The following is a 25,979-nucleotide window of genomic DNA, read 5'->3' on the forward strand; positions in this document are numbered from 1 at the left end:
ATCTAAAAACTTTTTCTCAAATCTCATCTTTGATTTTTCTGCAGTATGTGATCATTTTCTGCTCCTGGATACTCTTTATTCTTTAGGTTTTGTAACACTGCTCACTGCTGGCTCTCCCTCTCCTGAAGTATTGCTTCTGAGTTCCCTTTGCTGAATCTTCATCCATGTCATACCCATTAAGAGTGGATAAGCTTATCCTGGGACCTTTTCCCGGGGCTACAACTAAAAGAGCTGCTATGAATATTTTCGAATCTGTAGGTCCTTTTCCCTTTTCTATGATCTCTTTGGGATACAAACCTAGTAAATGGTATTGCTGGATCAAAGGGTATGGTCAAAGTTATACCTCTTTAGGCATAGTTCCAAATTGTTCTCCAGAATGGTTGAATCAGTTCACAACTCCACCACCAGTGCATTAGTATCTGAATTTCCCCATATCCTCTCCAAAATTTATCATTTTCCTTTTACGTCACATTAGACAACCTGATAGATGTGAGTGGCATCTCAGAGTTGTTTTAATTTGCATTTCTCTACTAAATAGTGATTTAGAGCATTTTCAATATGACGATAGATAGCTTGGATTTCTTCATCTGAAAACTGCCTGTTCATATCCATTGACCATTCCCCAATTGGGGAATGACTTGTATTCTTGTAAATTTGACTTACTTATCTATATATTTGAGAAATGAGGCCTTTATCAGAGATACTTCCTGTAAAAATTGTTTTCTAGATTTCTGATTTCCTTCTAATGTTGGTTGCATTGGTTTTGTTTGAATCACTTGACAATCTAATCAGTTTTCATGGATTCAATAATCATTCCTATGCAAATGATTACCAGATCTATATATGCAGTCTTAGTCTGTCTTCTGAACAGTAGTTTTGCATCATCAACTACCTTTTGGACATTTTGAACTGGAAGTCTCATAGACATCTTAAACTTAACATGTCTAAAACATAATATGTTATATTGTTTGCTAAAACTTTCCCTATTCCAAATTTTCCTATTACTGTCAAGGGCACCACTAACATCTCAGTCATCCAGTGTCTTGACCTAAGTGTCATCTTTAATTCCTCTTTTCACCTATCTTACGTATCCAGTCAGTAGAAAAATCTTGTCATTTCTCTCTTGACAACATCTTCTATATATGTTTCCTTCTCTCTACTCATGTAGCCACCTCTCTAGTTCAGGGCCTCATCATATCTAACCTGGACTACTGCAATAGCCTTTTGGTTGTTCTCCCTACTTCATATCTCTCCCTACTCCAATCCAAACTCCACTCAGCCGACAAAGTTATTTTCCTTAAGTGTGATCGTGTCACCTCCCTGCTCAACAAACCCACTCTAGTGGTTCCCTATTATCCCTAGGATCACATATAACCTATTCTGTTTGGCTTTTAATATTCTTTACAATTTTGCCCTTCCCTGCCTTTCCATCTTCTTCTATTTTACTCTCATCCACAATGGCCATGAAGGTGGCTGAAGCAGGCATTGTGGAGTATTTAGAGCTTGGTCAGACATTGAAGACACCAAAGCCATCCACTTCATCCCAGCCCATAACCAGTCGTCTCTACTTTTTTCCTGACACTGGACTTAGGTGACTCTGGAAAAGCGAGTAAGGTTGAAGATGTGCAACTCTGCTTCACTTAAATATGATTCACACACAAGACATCATCCTGTGATATCATTGGTCCTCCTCAAAAACGAAGGACAAACAACAACAATGAAGACAACAACGTAACAGCATTTTAAGGTTGACCTTCTTCTTGTTACTCACACATGACACTCCATCTCTAATCTCTGTGACTTCGAGCTGGCTATTCCTCATGCCTAGGATGCTCAGCCTCACTACTCTTGTCTCTTAGTTTCCTTCAAACCTTTGCTCAATTCTCACCTTCTGTAGAATGCTTTTTCTCATTCCTTCAGTGCCTTCTCTTCCAAGACCACTTTCCATCTTTGTTGTGTATATCTTGTATGTACCTAGTTATTTACATTCTATCTAATTAGAATGTGAGTTTTATCTTTTGTTGTATCCCTAGTGTCTGATATATAGCAAACATTTAGTGAATGCTTGCTGACTACCTGCCTGACCACCTTAGGCCCTCTCATTTAACATGAGGATACTAAGAGAAGAAGCATTACATAGGGGAGATAGTGATGGGTTTGAACTGCAGCTCTATTAATGCATATGTACCTTTTGGCATGTCACTTCTATCTCTTTTTCTAAGAAACTTCTGTCTCTCGGTTTCCTCCTCTATACCATGAGGGGGCTGTACTTGATTATTCAACAGCGGGCATTCCTTAGGTACCTGCTATGTGCCAGGCATTGTGCTAGGCACTGGAGAAAGGAAAAAAGACAAAAATGAAAGTAACTCTTCCCTCAAGGACCTTACATTCTATGGGGATGGGGTAGGAAGTAGAGAGAGAAGATATGTGTGTTAAAAGGTATTTTTTTTCCTTTTTCAATGTAAGGAAGAGGTAGGAGGGGGAAGGAAATAAGTGTGATTAATTAAAAAAATAAAATTTAATTTTAAATAAATTAAATACCAGATCATTTTGAGTGGATACACTAGCAGCTGGGGGGAGGAGTAACCTCTGAGGTCTCTTCCAGCTCAAAATTCATGACCCTACATAAAGTTTTATAAGCATTTAGGCTCAGAGTGTGCCTTGCATAGTCATGAATGCTAGGATGTAGCAGAGCTAAGCCTCAGCTACAAGTCTGTGGATTCCTCAGTCTATTCCTTTTTCCTCATGGGCACCCTGTGGAGAAACTTCCTGGAGGCTGCATGTCTTAGTTCTAAGAGTCTATTGTCCAGTCTGATACAGTGAACACAGTTTTGTGTTGGGTTTTTATTGGGATGCTTGCTATCAGTATCTTTTGGTTCCTGGTGTTGTCAGGGCACTGACCCCTTCTGAGTACAATAGCACTGTCATCTCTCCTGACTGTGGGGAGTTGTGTTATGTCTCCCATGTGAAGGTGAGGAAGCCTCCCCTCCGGTGAACTTGAGAGGTGATTTAAAAAAAATTGTTTATACAGGTTCTGGCCTTCCCGGAGAGTACTTGCCAAAGGCCCTCTGAGGAGCTCTGGTGCTTCATGAATAAATCAGGGGCCTGAGTCAAACTCTGGATAGCCAAGGGCTGGGAAAGAAGCAGACTTCCTAAGCTTTGTTCTAATATGCTGCTTTCTTTGGGAAGAGAGTATGGCAGAATAAAAATAATAGTGAGATTAGTCACAGGGATGCTCTGGGGTGGGAGGGCATCTGGGTCACCTACTTAGTTTCCAAGATGTGATGTGGATGGGCAGCTCTGTAGACCAGTCCAGCAGATGCCAGCCCTCCCTTAGTGCCTCCCTTCTCTGCTCAGGCAAACCAGCTGTGGCTGACTCGGACTCCTCCCCACAGGTTAGAAGTCAGAGTCAATGGCCTGCTTTGTTAAGGACTTCCGACAGCAGCCCCAGTTCTGTTAGGCTGAGAAAATACAGAAGCTTTCTCCAGAGGAGCTGGTCAAAGAAGGGATGCTTTCTGAGGAATTAATTGGAATTTCTGAAACATTCCCCTGGCATCTGCATAAACACACTGTCCATTTTCAGAAGATTACTCTTAATTGGGGAAGGAGGTAGACGTGGAGGGCACCTCTGATAACTCATTGATTAAATTCTCTAAGATGAGCAGATGGGGGTAAGGTGAAGATCTTTCTTGATTTTACCCAGAGGCCTGGGGGGCAGAAAACCCAGCTGTGAACAGAGGCATCAGTGGGATGGAAATACAAAGATTTGAGCAGACTTAACAGTGTTTGGATTTAGAGTTTTCTGAGGCTCTTAATTTTCATTGAACTCCTTTTTTCAATTTTGAGCTCTTCCTTGTCCCTCTTCACAAATCCTGTCATGAAAAGAATCTTCCACAGCATTTATTAACCCCCCATTTTGTATGTTTCTGGGCATCCAGTTTGCAGTAGCCATGAGCTATTTTTCCAGCAGTTGATGTGAGTTCTGTCATTCTGTGCCGCCTCCCCATCCTCCTCCACACCGTTTTTATTTTTTTTCCTCCTTAGGCCATTGTTCTAAGTGTCCTCAATCTAGGATGTGAAGGTACAGCTACTTGGCTGATTGAGTTGCACTCAGGAATTCAATCAGCTGCTTCTGAAGCTTAGCAAGTATTATAGCTCAGCTTGCTTTTCTATAGGGCTTTGTGATTTACAAAGCGCTTTCCTTTCGACAACACTGTGAATGCAAGTAGTACTGGCCTAATTTTTCAGATTAGAGGCACTGTGGTATTGTAGATAGAGATGTGGTCTTTTGAAGCCAAGAAGACTGGGGGTCCAGTCCTACTTCTGCAGGGTACTGGCTGTGTGACCTTGGATAAACCATTTAAATTCTTGGCACTCTAGGCAATTCTGTAAGACTGTAAGTTGAAGAAAAGGTGCTAACTTGCATTGGTAGAAAAAGTTTCCTTACCAGAGAGTCACCTATGCCAATGAAATCATAAGTCCTGTTTTACAGATAAAGAAACTGATGCTCACAGAGAGGTAAGATCCAAGATCATACATGCAGTAACTAGCAGAATTTAAACTCAGGCATTCAGACTTGCTTATAAATCTGTGCTGGTCCTACTACATCATATTTATCTTCTCTGGCTTATTCTACAGATCCAAATAAGCTCAAGAGAAAGGAGAGGGAATGCACTGTATTGAGAAGAGTCAGATTTGGGGGATAAATGACTCCCCATTGAGAGGAGAGTTTGGATATAAGAGACGTTATGAAAGTAAAATAAATAGGAATTGGCGATGGCTTGGACATTGGGTAGAAGGAGAAGTCAGAATTAGTAACAAGTTTGGAAGAACAGTGCCAATAGAAATTGGCAAGTGGGAAGGTGGTTTGATGAGTTCAGTGTTGGCCATATGTAGCCATAATGGCTTTTGTTTTCTTTGAATGGCTCAGCTTGCCTCATTGAGCCTCTGGACACTGTGGCTTGCTCTTCCGGGGCAGGAGGCCCGGGGAGCATGCCGGGAGGCAGACGGCTTCCTGTGTGGGGAGTCATGGGGCTGGCTGAGGGGAGGTGTTAGCTCCAGAACCTGGTCTACCCTAGGGGGAGGAGCCAACTCAGGAACCAATCGGCCCTGGTCATTTGGGCGGAGCTTGATGATGTCAGAAACCCTATAAGAGGGGAGAGGACAGCTTGAAGATTCTTCCTCTCTTTCCTTTTCCGGTTGGAGCCAGAGGCAGTTACGACCGTTACATCGTCAGTTTCAGTTGCAGCTTCAGTTTCAGAAACAGACACAGCTGAGGCAGGAGCTGCCAGCAGCAGAGCTGATCTACGGGAGGAAGCTGAACAAAGACTTCAGTCCAGTGGGTAATCTTATTACCATCAAGGGGGAAACATGATTTTGCTTTACGCAATCATGTTTCTCTGTAGCCTCCTGGTTACTCTTTCAAGGCGTACCTATTGGGCCTGGAAGATTATGACCAACATATCAAAATGGGGCTTCTGGTTCATGGGTTGGTTACTGTGGAGCCTAAATAAATGTTTTGATTCTTCTGCCTTCTACTTTGAGAGTTTCTTCTATCCGGCGATTCCGAACCTTTCAGACATGTTTATGATCTTCTTTGAGATTATAAACTCTGTCCTCCTGATACATTTGGCGTCACGAACAGGATCGCTAGGTATAAGATCTCTATTTAGAAGCAGAACAATTCCAGAGGAAGAGATAAATATCCCAGGATGGGAGGATCCATTTTATTCCTCCCTAGCAAAAGAATTGGCTAAAAAAGCTGGACCCTGTGAAAACTGGGAACCAAGGCTACGGAGAGGAGATCCTAGGGATTTAGAAAAGTGTTTACGAGAAGTTGGGATTCAGTCAGGGGCATCACTATCTAGGCAAAGCTGGATAGTGTTATCAGCCTACCGGCTAGTATACGAAAGATTGAGATTAAGTGAAAGACATGGGGGCACTCCTACCCCACAGGAAGAAGGGAAATCTCAGATAGCAGAAGACCAAACTGACTCAAATGAGAACTTTTCTATTAATGTGGCTAAGAGCAACAGGAGACCAAAAAAGCCCAGAGTGCATTTCAACCCAGCCCAGAAAGAGCCGGCTGAGGCACAAAACACTACTGGGGTTCAGGATGTGCCTCACACAGAGAATAGGAGATGGTTAAATGATCAGACAAGGGCTCGACCCATACAAAGGAGGAAGACAGAAACCCGAGGTGAAGATTCAGTTACAAGGGAAATTCAGGAAGATTTCTCACCGCAAGAGGTCACAGATATTTTGAGTAGATTCAGCCAAAGAATAGGAGAACCATTGATATCTTGGATGGTAAGACTCAGTGATCAAGGGGCCGGTGGAATATCAGTAGATGGGACAGACTGCATGAGATTCATAGGTATCAGCCATGATCCTCTAGTTCAACAAGCTTTTAGGGAACATCATCAGCAAGGAGATGGTGATAGCAAGACTACTCTGTTGGCATTAGCCGCTGTGGGATGCAATAAGAGATATGATACTGATTCTATGTGGCCCACTGAGCACAGACCCTGGTATTCACTTAGAGATTGTATCATGAGACTAAAGGAGGAGGTAATGAAGACTGCCATTATGACAGGAACTGCAGACAAATATTACAATGATTCAATGGAACTGTCTCATAGGAATTTAATAATTAGGACAGCTCCCCCTGCTTATAAACAACTAATTTTGAATTTATTGCTTGGAGAAGTAGGGAGCCGTCTTACAACAGTGATAAATAAGATTTTACAGTTATATGACTTAGGTGACTGGGGAAGGGATAGATCTCCTCGAGAGAGAAGAGTGTATAACCAGCAAACTTGGCGCCAAAGGAGAGTAACAAGGAAAGAAATGTTTACTGCTTTATTGAGAGCAGGAGTAGGTTTTGAAATGATAGATGGAATTCCAACCAATGAATTATACAGAATGTATAGAGGACTTGATAACACGAGAAATAGGGAAATAAGAACTGCTCCTGCAAGCCCACAAGCCACTCAGAGTGAAGGTGACCTTGTGTGATTAACGGATGAAAACTTGTACATTTGGGGAAAGGCTGGGAGGACAATCTTAGTCTATATCTAGGGTGGGATCCTCTTGGCTTCCTCATTATGTTCCTTTTGAAAAGAAACATTTCCCACCTGAGTTTGGCTCTGATGTTGGATCTTTGCATAACTAAAATCTCAACCAAACTTGAGATGATTTTATTTGAAGAATTATAGTCCATACTTGTCTATTCTTTTTGTCCTTTGTTTTGGCTAACCTTGTTGCTAGTTTTGTTTCCTTCAGGCTTAAACACCCTGCACTTTCCGGTGACTGCCTAAGCATGTAGCATTCTTGGAATTCCTGCCAGCTCCTTAAAGAAATGACCTCTGGAATGGGACTTTTTGGGGGCAGGGCCATCTCTACATCCAATTTCAGCATGAAGAAGCTATGGAAAATGAGACCTTCACCCCTCACCCCAAGATTTTGAGCCCCAATCGTTCAAGGGGGGTGGAAATGATGATAGTGTTCTGTTTACTTATTTTGTGTTATCCTTGCTGTGTTGTTTTATTGTTATGATATTATTGATCCTATGTAATGGATACAAGGATTTAGGGGTGGACATTTGAATTATTAATAATTATTTTGGGGATGATTGATTGAAGAGATTATCTTGCTGGGACCTAGGGGTGGATCGCATTTGAATCGTTAAACCAATGTTTAGGAATGTCACCAAATGATATGTTTTGCTTTATAATGAATGATATGTTTTAGTTTCCTTTGTAATTGAATCACAATGTATGTTCTAGGATACATGGCTGATTAGATTATGTATCCTATAACAAGGGGTGGAATGTAGCCATAATGGCTTTTGTTTTCTTTGAATGGCTCAGCTTGCCTCATTGAGCCTCTGGACACTGTGGCTTGCTCTTCCGGGGCAGGAGGCCCGGGGAGCATGCCGGGAGGCAGACGGCTTCCTGTGTGGGGAGTCATGGGGCTGGCTGAGGGGAGGTGTTAGCTCCAGAACCTGGTCTACCCTAGGGGGAGGAGCCAACTCAGGAACCAATCGGCCCTGGTCATTTGGGCGGAGCTTGATGATGTCAGAAACCCTATAAGAGGGGAGAGGACAGCTTGAAGATTCTTCCTCTCTTTCCTTTTCCGGTTGGAGCCAGAGGCAGTTACGACCGTTACATCGTCAGTTTCAGTTGCAGCTTCAGTTTCAGAAACAGACACAGCTGAGGCAGGAGCTGCCAGCAGCAGAGCTGATCTACGGGAGGAAGCTGAACAAAGACTTCAGTCCAGTGGGTAATCTTATTACCATCAAGGGGGAAACATGATTTTGCTTTACGCAATCATGTTTCTCTGTAGCCTCCTGGTTACTCTTTCAAGGCGTACCTATTGGGCCTGGAAGATTATGACCAACATATCAAAATGGGGCTTCTGGTTCATGGGTTGGTTACTGTGGAGCCTAAATAAATGTTTTGATTCTTCTGCCTTCTACTTTGAGAGTTTCTTCTATCCGGCGATTCCGAACCTTTCAGACATGTTTATGATCTTCTTTGAGATTATAAACTCTGTCCTCCTGATACACCATATTAGTTTAAGTTTTCTGCCAGCATTCAGTTCCATAGCAATTGTGGTTCAATTCATATATTTTGTCACTTGATTTAATGTTGTCTTGAATTGTCCTCATTTTTTTTCTTACTTATGAATGGGGTGATATGGTATAGAGAAAAGATCATTGGATGGGATGCCTGAAGCCCAGCTCTTCTCTGCCTCTAACACATTAGCTTTGTGACCTTAGCTAAGTCTTTATCTCTGTCTTGTCCTTAATTTCTATGTCCTCAGGCCTCTTTCATCTCTCCAAATATGATTCCATGATGCTACTATGATGTTAAGTTTTGTGTTCCTAACAAGTACTCTGAGCTCCTTGAGGACAGCACTTAGCACAGAGGCTGATCCCTAGAAGGAATGTAATAAATCTTAATGGAATTGAATTTTCATAGAGAGGTTCTGCCAAAATGATTCCAAATGCTGAATTAAGGTTTTATTATAATAGCACTTATGTAGGAGTCTTTAGGTCTTGACTCTTCTACCCTTTACTTCTTCCTAACAGCAATGCTGCAGTTACATTCTCATGGCTTTTAAAAACAATGTTCAAATTCCTCTTAAACGTATAATTTCAACAAGCAGTAGATAGAAGTGTGTGAGAATAGAATTATAGAATTTTTAATGCCAGGAGGGAACTTAGAACACAGAATTTCAGGGCTGAAAGCGACCTTAGAACATAGGGTGTTAGACCTGGGAGGGACTTCAGGACATAGAATGCTAGTTTAAAGGGACCTTGGAAAACATCTAGTTCAACTTTCTCATTTGACAAAGGAGAAAAATGAGACCCAGGGAGGTTCTCATATCGAGTTATGGTCAGAGAGGAGTCTATAGCCCATATCTTCTGGTTTCTGGATTCTAGTGTTCTTTCTGTTAAATCCCAATACTGCAGATACATGATGACGGCCGACATTGTTCCATTTAAAGAAAAACAGGATTGATGCTTGAAATTAGCACTCAGAGGTCCTGGCATCTGTTCCCTTTAAACTGAGCATATTTTCAATGTCATAAAACATTTGATATTGGGTTACCGAATGAAAATGCAGAAGAATTAGGAATGTAATGTTTCAGCTAATATCGCCTTAATCACAGGAAGCAGAACTCCTTAATTTAAACTCCTGATTATACATGTTGGAGCAGACAGAGCCATTATGATGTCATTAGCCCAAGTTGTAATGTGCAATTATTATGCTGGTTTGCCATAGTCCAGGGGCTTATCTTATGTGAACGAATCTTTTTCTCATTGGTAATACTGAAGTGAAAAAGGAGTGATGGGAAATAGAAACAAAAGGGCATAAAGTCTGATGGGAAGAAGCATGATGTAGTAAAAGAACACTGGGTGTGGGGTCATAGGATCTGAGCTTAAATGCTATCTCTGATTCTACCTGTGTGAATTAAGGAGAAGTCATGGAATCTCCTTTGAATTTGAAGTTATGGATTGTTGTTGTTATTGTTAATGGTCTTTTGCACTTGAAGAAGACCAAGGACATCACAGGGTGAGGTCTTGACTTGCTTGTGAATTGGATTTAAGTGAAGCAGAGCTGCACAAGGTCAACTTCCTAGCTCTCTCTTCCAGAGTCCAGTGGCAAGGCACAGGTCAAGACGACTGGTGGGCCCAGGATGAAGTGGATAACCTTGACTTTTCTAAATTAAAGTCTTTCAGGGAGAGGTAGATTCAATGGCCACTGGGGTCCTTTATGGCTCCAAATGATCCTATGAGCACTTCAAGTTTCTCTGGAAAGATCTGGTAAGTCAGACAATAACCATGTCAGCCCTGGTGTCCATAAGTTGGAATTCAATATTTCCACTTTGGCTTTTGTCTTTGCACTAGCAAGTTATTGGCACTCAACTGGCCTGCTGAGCTGCTCTGAAGCTGCTAAGTTAGGTATCTTTGGGGCTGTATTAACTCTTTATGGGTAGTGGCAGGTAGGTGGCACAATGGATAGCGTACTGGGCCTGACACAGTGGATAGAGTACTGGGCCTGGAGTTAGGAAGACTTGTCTCTCTGAGTTTAAATCTGGCCTCAGATACTTACTATGTGACCCTGGACAAGTCATTTAGCCCTGTTTGCCTCTGTCTCTTCATCTGTAAAATGAATTGTAAGAGGAATGGCAAACCACTCTAGTATCTTTGCCAAGAAAACCCCAAGCAGGGTCACAGGGAAACTGAAATGACTGAATAATGATAACTCTTTAAAATGTTTTAAAAAAATGTTTTATCGATGTTCTTTTTAAACATCATTGTAACTTTCCAATGATTTCCTACCCTCTCTCCCTTGGAACATTGGGAGATTGTCTTTCATTTATCCTGTATTTATTTTTATCTTGTTGTACATAGTTTGCACGCTGTCTTCCTGTTAGACTGTGAGCTCCTTGAGGCAGAGACTGTTTTTCTTTTTGTCTTTCTTTGTAACCCCATTGTCAGCACAATATCTGGTACATAGTGGGTGCTTAATGAATGCTTGTTGACTTGACTTGATTAAGTAAAAGCACCCAACAGATTGTGTATATTTATAGTTTCCCACTTCTCAACCAAGAAGAGGGAGACAAGCTTCACTGGTAAAACTGGCCACCATATTGGTGAGAATTCTTGTGTCTTTTGTTCTCCTGACCTGTTTACTTTGCTCTGCTTCAGTTTATAGAAGTCTTTTCAAGTTTCTCTGAATCCTTAATATTTGCCATTTCTTATGGTGTAATAATATTTCATTGTATTAGTTTACCACAATTTGCTCAACCATTCTGTAGTTGATTGGCAACCACTTTCCATCTAGTTCTTTGACATTATCTCTTTCACTGGTTCCTAACCTTGGCTCTGTTCCACCCAGGTTATTGGCAGTTGTTCCATGGGATGAGATGTTGGATAAGTCACTTAATGTCTTTGAGTCACAGGACCACAGATTTAGAGTTTTAAGGAAACTTAGAAGACATCTAGTCCCCTCCCCCACTAATTTTATAGATGAAGAAACTATGACTGGGGGAGATTAAAAGGTTTGTCCTAGATTACTCAGGTAGTAAGTGACAGAGTGGTATTCAAACTCAGGCCCTCTGACTCTAACATGCATTCCACTGTATCGTGTAGAATAATAACTCTTGTACTATATGCCTTACAGGGCAGCTATAACCTCAAAGCACTATATCAGTATGAGTTATTATTGTGTCTAAAATTCATTTTAATTTAAAAGCAAAAGTAATTACTTATATCTGTATGACACCTCATGGTTATAGACATCATGTCATTTGATTCTCACAATAGCCCTATAAGATGGTTAGAGCAATGATTCTCAGGCTCATTTAAAAGATGAGGGAATTGAGACTTTGGAGGTAGCATAAAGTCAAGAACACTTGTTTGTGATTTAGCAGTGTGGCCCTATTTTGCTCCCAACTTCTGGTTCCAAGTGAGAGGCATCATGGACCTTAGTCCTCCGAGGCTGAGATCTCAATCCCTTCTCTGGGATGAGAGTGACAGTGCTACAGCCCTATCCTGCTTAGTCTTGGCCCACTCCACTTCAACAGAAAGAGATATATCCTGGTTACTTGCCTGTGGGTTGACTTCGTGATCTTAAATGGGAAAGATAATACACAAGTTTTTCCTTAAAACTGCTATCGCTATTCAACCTCGTACTCTTTTGCCATCTTTTTGAAAGCAGTTGTTTGGGGAGATGGGCTATCCTGTTTCTTTCTGCTCTACCATGTTGGCTAGACTCCATCTCTCTATCTCCTCTCCAATCTCCTCTCCTTGAAGCTCTGAATTTCTTTCTTCATTCCCTCATTAATGCTCCTTTTCTCCTAGGTTCTCTATTTGATACTGCCAACTAGAAGCACGTGATTCTCTTCAGTGGCCACATGGATGTACTGACTTCTTTCCAGTTCTGCAAGCAGCCTGGTGCCTCTGTGTATGTCATCCTCTTCTGTACTGCTTCTGTACCTCCACATGTGTTTGACTCCTCCTTTCATTGATGTGATCCTGAGGCAAGTGGGAAGTACAAAGCCACTGCTAACCTTACATAGAACTGGAGTAGGTTGCTACTCTTGTGGCGTGATTCCTTTTCTTTCTTTTCTTTTTCGCCCAGGTTGGAAGTGCAGCAGCCTCTCATAGCGCTGATCCCATTACTTAGCCACACGGAAGCTTTGATCTGTTTTATTTCTGACCTGGGCCAGTTTATCCCTCCTTAGGCAGCCTGACAACCCTTTGCTCCTAGGTGCTTACCGTATTACTGCTGGGTTTTGTGTGGGAACCAGATCTGCTTTAGCTCTGTTGTAGCTCAGAACTCCAAGTTCAAGTGATCCACCAGTCTCAGCCTCCCCAGTCACAGGGATTATAGATTTCCACCACCCCATCTGGCTTGTGGGATTTCATTGTATGGGTAGTGTACTTTGATCTGCTCTGCGATGCCAGAAATATCTTTCATGGGAGACAAAGCCTTTGATTAAATAGTTAAAAATCAGGCTGAAAGTTCGAACAACTTACAAGTATTAAAATTTCAGAGCTGTAGGGTACTTTGGAACATGGAACGTCAGAGCTGAAAGGCACCTCAGAGACAATCTTGTTTAAAACTCTCACTTTACATGTGAGTTGAAGTTCAGAGAGGGAGAACAAAGTGACCCATTGAGTTATTATATAATAGACTCTAAGCTCCACGAGGGCAAGGGCCATGTCTCTGAATTTTTTACACTGCCTCCTACAGTTTCTTGAAAATAAAATAAATGATCAACAAATATTTATTGAACTGAACTGATATAGAATACAATGACATATTCACTCTTAGGTGCAATTGGCTTGCCACAGACATTTTCTTTTTAACAGAGTTTGATAGGTGGGAGTCAAAGAGAAATTTGAGGATAGTGGGTACTTGAAGTAGTAGAGAATGGAAATCCCATACAATTTTTTCAACAGTACCCTGTGCTAGGCACTGGAAATATAATGATAAAAACTGGCACAGAGATTGACTTCAAGGGACTTATGTTCTACCAGGGGTGATATGATGTATATGCTGACAAGTATACTAGACAGTAGAATGCAATGAAGACAAGAAGGGATCCAGACAAACTTCTTTAGCAAATTTTGAGGAGAGAGAAAACATTTGCAGTTTGAAGATAAGGGAAGCCTTCATCAAGAAGGTAATACCTGATGTTAGCCTTGAAGAAAGTAAAGTATTTAAATAGAAGAGATAATAAGTCACATTTATATCACAATTTAAGGTTTCCAAAGTGCTTTCCTCACCATAATCTTTGATACTTTCTCCTAGATATTACAATAGTCTTGTTGGTCTTCCTACCTCTCCTCTTTCACCTATTCAGTCCATCATTTACCTGGCTACCAAAACAACCTTACTAAGGTGCGCTTTCGATGCTTTCCTGCTCAAAAGTCTTCAATGGCTCTCCTCTGATGTACAATTTAAAAAACCCAACTGTTCATCCAGATATTTAAAGATATACAAATATTTAGTACAAATATTATTGTCCCCATTTTATAGTTGGGGAAACTGAGTCTGGGAGAGGTTAACTCAATTGCACACCTAGAAAGTATCTGAGAAAGGGTTCAAACACAGGTCACCAGGCCTAGCATTCATTCTACCATATCACGTTGCATTTAATGACTTCTTATTCATTTTTCTCTAAACTCATCTTTCCATCTTCTCCCTCTATGTAGTCCTACAAGCCATTTCCAATGCCTGGGAAGTACTTACTCCTTGCTTAATTAGGGAAGCAGTATGGTTAAGTTGATAGTGCACCAGGCCTGGAGTCAGGAGTATCTGAGTTCAAATCCAGCCTCAGACACTTGCTAGCTATGTGACCCTGGGTAAGTCATTGAACCCCTTTTTGACAGTTCCTCATCTGTAAAATGGGGATACATTGAAGGAGAAGGAAATGGCAAACCACTCCAGTATCTTTGCCAAGAAAACCTCACGGACAAAAGTCCATGGGGTCACATGACTGAACTACAAGAATAACAACATGGTTAAGTGTATAGTGTGCTAAACTTGGAGTTAAGAATCTTGGGTTCAAATGGTGCTTTAGACACTAGCTGTGTGATCCTAGGCAAGTCACGTCCTCTCAGATGCTGTTTCTTCATGTTAAAATTCAGATGATTGAATAGCTCCCACTCAGGAGCTATTTCCCTAACCCTTGCTGGCACTGGCAGGTTAGATCCCAGAGGGACAATACTACTCCTCTCAGGGTGGCAGAGGTGAACTTTAGAAGTCCTGAATACAGTTGCTTCTGAGTCCCCATCTGGTTACAAAGCAACTAATCAAAATTGATTAGCATATAGAAAAAGGGTATTCGCTGAGAAGGTACAATAAGAACAGCAGTTACAAGGAATTGTCCCCAATCCAGGGCACAATCTTCTATTGCACACACAATGGGAAGAGTTAACCCAAACTTAAAGTACAGTAGGAGTGAGATACACATGTAGAGAAAATGAGTGGCCAATGGGCACCTTCTAATTCCGGGGCCTGGTCATCTTCTTTTCCCTCCATGGAGTTCTCTTGAATTTCACTGCAAATGTATCTATCTTCTGGATTTCATAGAAATGTGCCTTTATGGAATCCATAGCTAGCATTTTTCTCTCTCATGAGAGGTCGTGTGTGAAACCACTTCCATCCTTGGAGACTGTCTTTCCATCCTCATTTATAGGTGCTTCTTCTGTCGTCAGCCATTACTGCTTTGTTGGACTCTGCTACCAATTTTTGTTGCTAGATGAGACTCCTCTGATGGATCTCCCAAACTTACCATTCACTTAGGCACTCCCATCTCAGGACACTCATTCACCCAAGACCAGGAAAGAATAAACCAGCCTCTTAGTCATCATGATTAAAACTGGTTTTCCAAAGTTCCATGTTTTGGATCAGTCAGATAATGAATTGTTGTACATGTTCTGTATAAACCACCAGGAAGTGCAAATATGAATATGCTCTAATGACCTGGCCCTCACTGGCCAGTCTCTCCATTATGTATGTACAATTAGAACTTCTCATTAGCGCTCTCTCTCTCTCTCTCTTTCTCTTCTCTCTGTATGGTGACTTGGAAAGGTTAATCACTTATTATGTACCAAGAACTGTACTATGTGCTGGGACAAATGAAAGGAAAAAGCATTTCTTTCCCTAAAGGAGCTTACATTCTAGTGGAAGAGAAAACATGTAAATTACTATGTCCATATGATATATATATATATATATATATAGATAGATAGATAGATAGATAGATAGATAGATACATATACATGTATACATATACATGCATATAGGAACCTGGAAGTAGTTTCAGAGGGAAGGCACTAGCATTTAAGAGGATCAGGAAGGTCTTCCTACAGAAGGCAAAATTTTGCTGAGACTTCAAGGAAGATAAGGAAGCTAGGAGATAAGAGTAAGGATGGAGGATTCCAGGCTTGGGGGACAGCTAGTGAAAAGATAGTCAGGATATGGAGTGTTTTGTGCAAGAACAGCAAGAGGTCAATGTTTCTGGAATGTAGAGTGTACAGAGGGAAGTAAAACTATTTAGGAAGGGGTCAGGTAGTAAAGGGTTTTGAAAGCCAAACAGAGGCTATTTATATTTGATCCTGGGGGTAATACGAGGCCACTGGAACTTATTAAGTGGGCAACATGATTATACATACACTTTAGGAAGATCATTTTATCATCTTAATGGACTGGATAGGGAGCAATTCCAGAAAGGGAGACTAATCAGAAAGCTATTTCAATAGTGTTAGTGTAAGTGTTAGGTGATGAGGGTGCATCAGAGTGATGGCAGTGTCGGAGGAGAGAAGAGGGCATATACAAGAGATGTGGTGAAGGTAGAATCAACAGAACTTAGTGATAGTTTGAATATGAGAGGGAGGAGTGAGAAAGTGAGGTGTTCAAGATGATACCTAGGTTGGGAGCCCGGGTGTTTGGGAAGATGGTCCTAAACTGTGGTAGGGAAATTTGGAAGAATAGAGGGCTTGGGGGAGGCAGGGGGAAGATAATAAGTTCAATTTGAGACATGTTGAGTTTAAGATATCTATAGAACATGCAGATCAAGAAGCATAATATTCAGTTTGAGATATGAGACTAGAGGTCAAGAGAGAGATTAAGGCTGGATAAATCTGAGAATCATTTACATACAGATGATAAGTGAAACAATGGGACCTGGTAGGATTACCAAGTAAAATAGTATACAGGAAGAAAGGAAGATGGCCCAGGACAGAGCCTAGGGAGGATACCTACTCAGACAGGGAGGAGGAGAACCAAGAGATATCAATGACATGCAAACCCAGAGTATCAAGAAGGGGATAATCAACACTGTCAAAGGTTGCAGAGAGGCTAAGAAGGATAAGGACAGAGAAAGGGACATTAGATTTGGCCATTAAGAAATCATTTGGAGAGAGGTTATTGTTGCTTCCTTCCAAGGTATTACTCAAGTCTCTGGGCTTATGTGATCATAAGACCATAGATTCAGAGGCGGAAAGAGTCTTAGAGGTAATTGATTTCATTTATCTCATTTTACTGATGAGAAAACTGAGCACAAGAATAGTTTAGTTGCTTGCCCAAGGTCACAGAGGTAGTAAATAACACATCTGGGATTTGTACCCAGATCAAGTGAGTCCAGACTCAGAGTACTTCCTCATTGTGCCGTGTTTAACTCTCACCTGACTGCTATGCATCTTAGAACTTCTCGTTAAGCATCCAATGAACCCAATTCTAGAGATATCTGTGGTGAAATCCCTTTGACATAGCATTAGAATATCTGGGTTCCAGTTGTACCTCTTCCGTATACTGGACATACAAAGTAGGATAAATCATATCACCTCTCTAAAACTGTTTCTTCAAATATAAAGTGATGATAATGCTGCCTAACTCTCTCCCTCATGGGGTTGTTGTGAGTTTCAAGTGAGATAATTGAGATAAAGTGCTTTGTAAATCATAACACTCTATACAAATGTTAGTTTGTTTTTCTAATCCCCAGCTCCGCCACCTGCTCACTGTTTGATCTTGAAAAATGTGCTTCACCTTTCGGAGCTTCCATTTCCTCACTTGTAACATGAAGAGCATGGATGGAATGGGCTCTAAAGCCCCTTTCTCCTAAAAAAACAAATTCTTTAACTATAATACATTGAATTTTAACAGTGAACTAACATCCTCTCTTCTTCTTCTTCTTCTTCTTCTCCTCCTCCTCCTCCTTCTCCTCCTCCTCCTCCTCTTCCTCCTCTTCCTCTTCCTTTTCTCTCCTTTCTTCCCTCCTTTCCTCCCAATGAAAGGCCTCTGCTGAGCTCAGCCCTCAGGGATCTTCCTGCAGTAGAAATGGCAAATTCTTGCCCATGGCAGATAGAGCACATGTACTGGCATAGACGAAGTCTATGGCTTTGTATCTTTTTGTTTTGCTTTGTGACATTACCATCAAGGAGTGTAATTCAGTGGGAATAATAGTCTAAATCACTACCCTCAACTTCCCCTACGCAATTTAGGCTAAATTTTCCTTAGAAGATATTGAAATAATCCTCAAGACTTAATTGGACTAGAGGCTCAAGCTACTGACATCACTGCCTGGACACCTGAGTACAAAATAGCAATAGGTAGTTCCAAGTACTTTCTGCCACTTGGCGGGCAGATCGTGATGGGCAACCAGGCAGGGGAGCTTTGTTCAGCTGAATCAACTTGGAATGTTCTCAGGGCATATCTTGGCTGAATATTCTTCTCATGCCATGGCAAAGTAAGTCTCCTTTTGATAACTGTTCAATCACTTATGAGTTTTTCATTTCATTCCAATATCACACATTAACTTTCAGGGCATTGACCAGAGTCATAATCAGTACAGAATATGGAGGTAGTATGTTGCAGACCAGTCAGTAAAGAGGAATAAATAAAAAATAAATCTGGAACCAAATCACAAATATGGTATGGCACCAAACTATAGTAGTGAAATTGCATTCATTTATTGGCATGCTGCAGTTTCCTCTCTGATAAAAAGCAGAGCAGTTGGTTAATCTTGATTACCTTAAGGATAATTTCGCTCTGCAAGTGAAGGGGGAGGTTATGAGAAGAGTATTTGTTTGGATTTGACTAGCAAAGAGGGACTAGTTGTGGAAGTACAAACAATGAGAATTTTGGGAGGAAGGGATTACTCCATTTTAGAATTCAAGTTAGAATATTATGGGAAACCTGGGGTTCCTCTTACATCCTAGATTTTGAAGAGAATACTTAAATCAATTTGGAGGAAAAATAGGATAGAATTCTTGGCCTAAGGTTCTAAAGGGCAGTCAGCCCAAGGGGAATGGAAAGTTTTGAGAAATGAAATTCTCACTTTGCCGACAGGAACAATTTTGAGGAGGAAGAAAGAGTGAAGCTGAGGAGGAAGAAAGAGGGAAGCTGAGAAGGACTCTTACAGGGAGACCTAAGAGACTCATCTCCCACTATAGATGTTTAAAATACATGTGCAGAAACTGGAAGCAAGAGCAGGTAAAGGAAGATGAAGGCAAATGGTGACATCATCATTTAAGAAAAGTATCAGGAGTGCTAAAGCTCTGAATGAGTGGAAGCTGGCAATGAAAATGAGCCTTTTCCTCTAAATTATACTGAAGGCTGGAGGGAAATCCTCCAAGGGGATTCTAACCCCAAAGGTTAGAACTACTACTCCAAGTAGATGGGATGAAAACATATGACGATGACAAAGCAGAATTAGAACTTCTGTCTTGCCTCCACTTTTGATGAGGAAGATCATCAGAGTGACAAGTATAGAATCATAACAAGACAGGAGGGTACCTTGCTTGCCCTTAACAAATTAGGTCAGGCCTAGATGAGGTACACCGGAAAGAGCTAGCTAAGTTGTTAACTAAACTGATGTAGGTGATATTTGAAAAACACGGAGGCGTCGCCGTCTGCTACAACGCGCTGCTAACACGGAGGTGTTGTCCTGAGCCAGGGACGGTCACAGAAGAGCATGGAGAATACCGCGGATCCGCACGATGGGAACAGTAAGGAGGATCCCAGCCTCCCAGAGGTCAGTCGGCATTTCTACAGCCTCACAGGCCCCAGGTTTTCACATTCCTGGGCGTCCGACTTCCAGCCGCCTTACTTCCCACTGCCCTACCAGTGCTTGCCTCACTCTCAATTTGCCTTGCCGGATTCCCTCTTAGAGTTCGTTCTAGATCTAGGGCCCGAGCAGGTGGCCAGCCAGAAGATTCAGGAACCAGCTGGCTTAAGGCACCACACGGGGCCAGAGCTTGTCCCCCAACTATCTCTTCTGGATGCTGGTGTCGCTGGGGCAAGGAGGAAGACCGACAGACGTTCTGAGCTTCTCCTGCAGCCCTACAGCCACCGGCTAGATAAAGCACCGGTGGAAATCTTGATCGTGCAAGAGATGGCCCATCAAATGGAAGATGCCCAGAATGTGAAAGACCAACATTTGTCATTGGGTTGTCAGAAAGTCGTTAGGAAACGTCCTAGTTCAGTGACCAAAAACAACTCCTTGGATCTCCCCTGTCAGAAGGATGGGATGCTAGGAGTAGTGGTTAATCATAATGAAACATTTTGCTTTGTTTCTGGAAGACTCTCTCCCTCCCCACTCATTCAAATATAAAGTGACTATAGCGGAGATCCAGCGAAGAATTTGTTCTCCTGAATGCTTAAATTCTTCCCTGTTGTGTAGTATCTTGAGGTTATCTAAATCCAAGAATGGATCTTTTCCAGAAAAGTTGGATAAAGTCGATTTAAATCTTCCAAGTAAAAGTAGAAAAGTGTTAAAGCGACATTATTGACTTCCTTGGTAGAAGGTGAAGCTTTGCATCTGGCCAGAGATTTTGGTTATGTCTGTGAAAGTGAGTTTCCTTCTGAAGCAGTAGCTGACTATTTAACCAGACCACATTTAGGAAGGACTGAAATCAGTACCAGAAAGAACATGCTGCTTGCTACTAAACAAATCTGTAAGGAATTCACAGATCTTCTCATTTGGGACCAGACTCCCTGCAGAAATGCCAGACCCAGCCCAGTTCTGGATGCTGCCATCCAGGGCCACCTGACTCATTTTAGTCTGATAACGCATGGTTTTGGGAGTGCAGCCATATGTGCAGCCATGATATCTGTCCAAAACTATCTAAACGAGGCATTAAAAATAATAAACATGATCTCCATGAATACAGGCTACTAAAGCTCTGATAAGTCTAACAAAACTATTGAAAAATGGATAAGAGGTGGGGAGAGTACAGCCTGGAGAAAGTTCAAAAGGATCCAGACTATCCTTCTCAATATGGCCTGTGGGTTCATCTTCTTGCCCAAGGGATAATGCAGAAACATTTGTTATTTTATTAAACATCATATTATTCAGGATCATCAGGTTTTACACACCTGTTCTGGAGTCTTGAGTTTCTCTAAAGCTCTGATATCTCCAGACTTTGTACAAGTTATTAGAAGACTACAAGCTTGGGACTTTGTTAGGTACTTCCTCCTTAAATCTTCTATACCTTTCCCCTAGCTCTAAAATGGTGCTAAAAAAGTTTTCTGAGCCTCTAAAATTCCCAGAGCTAATAGTCAAGTGTGTGGGGTATTTTAGATATAAATAAAAAATTATTCCTTTTTAAGTCAAATTTTCATGGGTTTGCCAACAATATTTTGCAGTATTAGACTATGCTATTGAGATCTTTTGCCATTCGATGTTTATTTAAAAGTTTGTCCAGTTTCCTAGATCAAAATTTTAAAAAGGAATGTGGTAAGCTAAATATGTCTTTTAGTCTTATGCATAACAAGCACATATGTTATATAGGATATTTTAAATGTTTTGACTTTTGTAGAAGAAATTCCAATTCTCAATTCTTGCCACTGAAGTTATTTAGTCAAAGCTTTCTGTTCACAAGGCAGTAATTGCAACATCTTTCTGATGACTTGTTCCTTGCAAAAAAATGAGTGAGGCTTCAGTGCAAGTGACAGAGATTTTGAATAACCACTTATTGTTCCCAATATAATTCTGTTGTATATATAACCCTATAATGATAAAATTATTCTCATTAGAAATAAAAAAGAGAAATCATTGCATAAGGAGACAGAAGAGGATTAAGAGTACTAAATTTTAGAAGAAGGAGGAGGAAAAGTATCTTGTTTCCAGGGAAAAAAATCTAGAATGTGTTGTTAATGAGATAGTTGTTAACATTTGCCTTTAACAAATTCAGATCACCAGGCCTGGATGGGCTATATCTGAAAGAACTGGCTAAATTCACATTAACTAAATTGATGCAGGGGATCTTCGAAAAATCATGGAGAAAGGGGGAGGTGCCTTAGGACAGAGAAGAGGGAGGAGGAAAAGGATATTGTTTCCAGGAAGCATCCAGAATGTGCTGTCAATGAGATGGTTGGTGAACATTTACAAAGGAATATGACAGTTCCGAGGAGTCAGAATAGTTTTAACAAGAATGGGTCCTCTGAGGCTCAACTCATTTAGGGGCAATGGATGGAAGCTGAGGAGAGGTAGATTTCAGCTCACTGTGAAGGGAAGTTCCTTAACAATTAGAGGTGTCCTAAAATGGAATGGGCTTCCAGAGGAGGTAATGAATCAAATTGAGTCTGGATGACCATTTGTGGAGGATGTTGTCAAAAAGCATTCTGTTCAGGTAGGAGTTGGGTTGGGTGGTCTCTGAAGTCCTTTCTAGCTTTGAGGAGCTGTCTTGTTAAACCTAGTCATGTGATATTGATTCTACTTTTCTTGTTCTTCCAACTGAGCTTCAGTTGTGGACAGCTACTAGTGGTTCCTAAAGTTCCCCACATGGGAAACATGGATATCTGAGAGTCAGTAGAAACATGTTGGACCAAATAATTATGCAAACTATCTTCTAGGCTACAAATTTTTTTTTCATTTTTAAATTTCTTTTTTTAATTTAAATTTAATTTATTTAATATATTTAGTTTTCAGCATTGATTTTCACAAGAGTTTGAATTACAAATTTTCTCCCCATTTCTACCCTCCCCCCACTCCAAGATGGCGTATATTCTGGTTGCCCTGTTCCCCATTCAGCCCTCCCTTCTGTCACCCCCACACCCCTCCCATCCCCTTTTCCATTCCTTTCTTGTAGGGCAAGATAAATTTCTATGCCTCATTGCCTATATATCTTATTTCCTAGTTGCATGCAAAAACTTTTTTTTTGTTTTTGAACATTTGTTTTTAAAACTTTGAGTTCCAAATTCTCTCCCCTCTTCCCTTCCCACCCACCCTCCCTAAGAAGGCAAGCAATTCAACATAGGCCACATGCATATCATTATGTATAACCCTTCCACAATACTCATGTTGTGAAAGACTAACTATATTTTGCTCCTTCCTAACCTATCCCCCTTTATTGAATTTTCTCCCTTGGCCTTTCGAAAGTGTTTGTTTTTGATTACCTCCACCCCCATCTGCCCTCCCTTCTATCATCCCCCCTTTTTAAAATCTTTTTCCTCCTTTTTCCTGTGGGGGAAGATACCCAAATGAGTATGTATGGTATTCCCTCCTCAGGTCAAATTTGATGAGAGCAAGATTCACTCATTCCCCCTCACCTGCCTTCGCTTCTTTTCTTCAGAACTGCTTTTTCTTGCCACTTTTATGCGAGATAATTTACCCCATTCTATCTCTCCCTATCTCCCTCTCTCAATATATTCCTCTCTCATCTCTTAATTTGATTATATTTCTTTTAGATATCTTCCCTTCATCTTCCACTCACCCTATGCCCCCCCCCTCTCTCTCCACATACATATATACATACATACACAGTCACATATATGTATATACACATAAACATATATATATGTGTATATATATATACACATATATATATATGCATATGCCCTTCAGCTACCCTAATACTGAGGTCTCATGAATCATACACATCATCTTTCCATGTAAGAATGTAAACAAAACAGTTCAACTTTAGTAAGTCCCTTGCAATTTCTTTTTCTTGTTCTTTTTCTTGATTACCTTTTCATGCTTCTCTTGATTCTTGTGTTTGAAAGTCAAATTTTCTATTCAGCTCTGGTTGTTTCACTGAGAAAGCTTGAAAGTCCTCTATTTTATTAAAAATCCATATTTTGCCTTGGAGCATGATACTGAGTTTTGCTGGGTAGGTGATTCTTGGTTTTAATCCTAGCTCCATTGACCTCTGGAATATCGCATTCCAAGCCCTTCGATCTCTTAATGTAGGAGCTGCTAGATCTTAGGTTATTCTGATTATATTTCCACAATACTCAAATTGTTTCTTTCTGCCTGCTTGCAGTATTTTCTTCTTGATATGGGAGCTCTGGAATTTGGGGACAATATTCCTAGGAGATTTCTTTTTGGGATCTATTTGAGGAGGTGATTGGTGGATTCTTTCAATTTCTATTTGGCCCTGTGGCTCTAGAATATCAGGGCAGTTCTCCTTGATAATTTCTTGAAAGATGATATCTCGGCTCTTTTTTTGATCATGGCTTTCAGGTATTCCAATAATTTTAAAATTATCTCTCCTGGATCGGTTTTCCAGGTCAGTGGTTTTTCCAATGAGATATTTGACATCGTCTTCCATTTTTTCATTCTTTTGGTTCTGTTTTATTATATCTTTTTTTTTAAACTCTTTTTAGTTTATTTTTTTAATTTATTTAACATATTTAGTTTTCAGCATTGATTTTCACAATAGTTTGAATTACTATTTCTCCCCATTTCTACCCTCCCACCCACTCCAAGATGGCGTATATTCTTGTTGCCCTGTTCCCCATTCAGCGCTCTTCTCTGTCACCCCACTCCCCTCCCATCCCCTTTTCCCTTCCTTTCTTGTAGAGCAAGATAAATTTCTACACCCCATTGTCTGTGTATCTTATTTTCTAGTTGCATGCAAAAACATATTTGTTTGTTTTTGAACATCTGTTTTTAAAACTTTGAGTTCCAAATTCTCTCCCCTCTTCCCTTCCCACCCACCCTCCCTAAGAAGTCAAGCAATTCAACATAGGCCACATGTGTATCATTATGTATAACCCTTCCACAATACTCATGTTGTGAAAGACTATATTTTGCTCCTTCGCAACCCATCACCCTTTATTGAATTTTCTCCCTTGACCCTGTCCCCTTTTGAAAGTATTTGTTTTTGACTACCTCCACCCCCATCAGCCCTCCCCTCCATCATCCCCCCCATTTATTTTTATCTTCTTCCCTTTTCTTTCCTGTGGGGTAAGATTCCCAATTGGGTATGTATGGTATTCCCTCCTTAGGCCAAATCTGATGAGAGCAATGTTCACTCATTCCCCCCCTCATCCGCCCTCTCCCCTCCTCCCACAGAACTGCTTGCTCTTGCCTCCTTTATGCGAGATAATCCACCCCATTCAATCTCTCCTTATCTCCCTCTCTCAGTATGTTCCTCTCTCATCCCTTAATTTGATTTTATTTCTTTTAGATATCTTCCCTTCATCTTCAACTTACCCTGTGTCCTATCTCTCTCTCTCCCTCTCTCTCTCTCTTTCTCTCTCTCCCCCATATATATATATAGATATATACACACACATAGATATATACATACCCACACATTCACCCATATATATACATAAACATATATGTATGCATATTCCCTTCAGCTACCCTAATACTGAGGTCTCATGAATCATACTCGTCATCTTTCCATGTAGGAATGTCAACAAAACAGTTCACCTTTAGTAAGTTCCTTGCAATTTCTTTTTCTTGTTCTTTTTCTTGCTTACCTTTTCATGCTTCTCTTGATTCTTATGTTTGAAAGTCAAATTTTCTATTCAGTTCTGGTCTTTTCACTGAGAAAGCTTGAAAGTCCTCTATTTTATTGAAAATCCATACTTTGCCTTGGAGCATGATATTCAGTTTTGCTGGGTAGGTGATTCTAGGTTTTAATCCTAGATCCATTGACCTCCGGAATATCGTATTCCAAGCCCTTCAATCTCTTAATGTAGAGGCTGCCAGATCTTGGGTTATTCTGATTGGGTTTCCACAATACTCAAATTGTTTCTTTCTGGCTGCTTGCAGTATTTTCTCCTTGATCTGGGAGCTCTGGAATTTGGCGACAATATTCCTAGGAGATTTCTTTTTGGGATCTATTTGAGGAGGAGATCGATGGATTCTTTCAATTTCTATTTTGCCCTGTGGCTCTAGAATATCAGGGCAGTTCTCCTTGATAATTTCTTGAAAGATGATATCTCGGCTCTTTTTTTGATCATGGCTTTCAGGTAGTCCAATAATTTTTAAATTATCTCTCCTGGATCTATTTTCCAGGTCAGTGGTTTTTCCAAGGAGATATTTCACATTGTCTTCCATTTTTTCATTCCTTTGGTTCTGTTTTATAATATCTTGATTTCTCATAAAGTCACTAGCTTCCACTTGCTCCAATCTAATTTTTAAAGTAGTATTTTCTCCAGTGGTCTTTTGGACCTCCTTTTCCATTTGGCCAATTCTGCCTTTCAAGACATTCT

At 40.7% G+C, this 25,979-nt stretch overlaps 2 pseudogenes; one reads left to right on the forward strand and one right to left on the reverse strand.

Moving 5' to 3' along the window:
• The window catches only part of LOC118842080, a 56,366-nt pseudogene extending 43,686 nt beyond the window's left edge, over nucleotides 1–12,680 (reverse strand).
• A 6,820-nt stretch (nucleotides 12,681–19,500) lies between these two features.
• Nucleotides 19,501–20,841, forward strand: LOC118842081 (annotated as a pseudogene).
• Nucleotides 20,842–25,979: the final 5,138 nt, after the last annotated feature.

This window comes from Trichosurus vulpecula, chromosome 3 (assembly GCF_011100635.1).
Source record: "Trichosurus vulpecula isolate mTriVul1 chromosome 3, mTriVul1.pri, whole genome shotgun sequence".
Taxonomy (NCBI): domain Eukaryota; kingdom Metazoa; phylum Chordata; class Mammalia; order Diprotodontia; family Phalangeridae; genus Trichosurus; species Trichosurus vulpecula.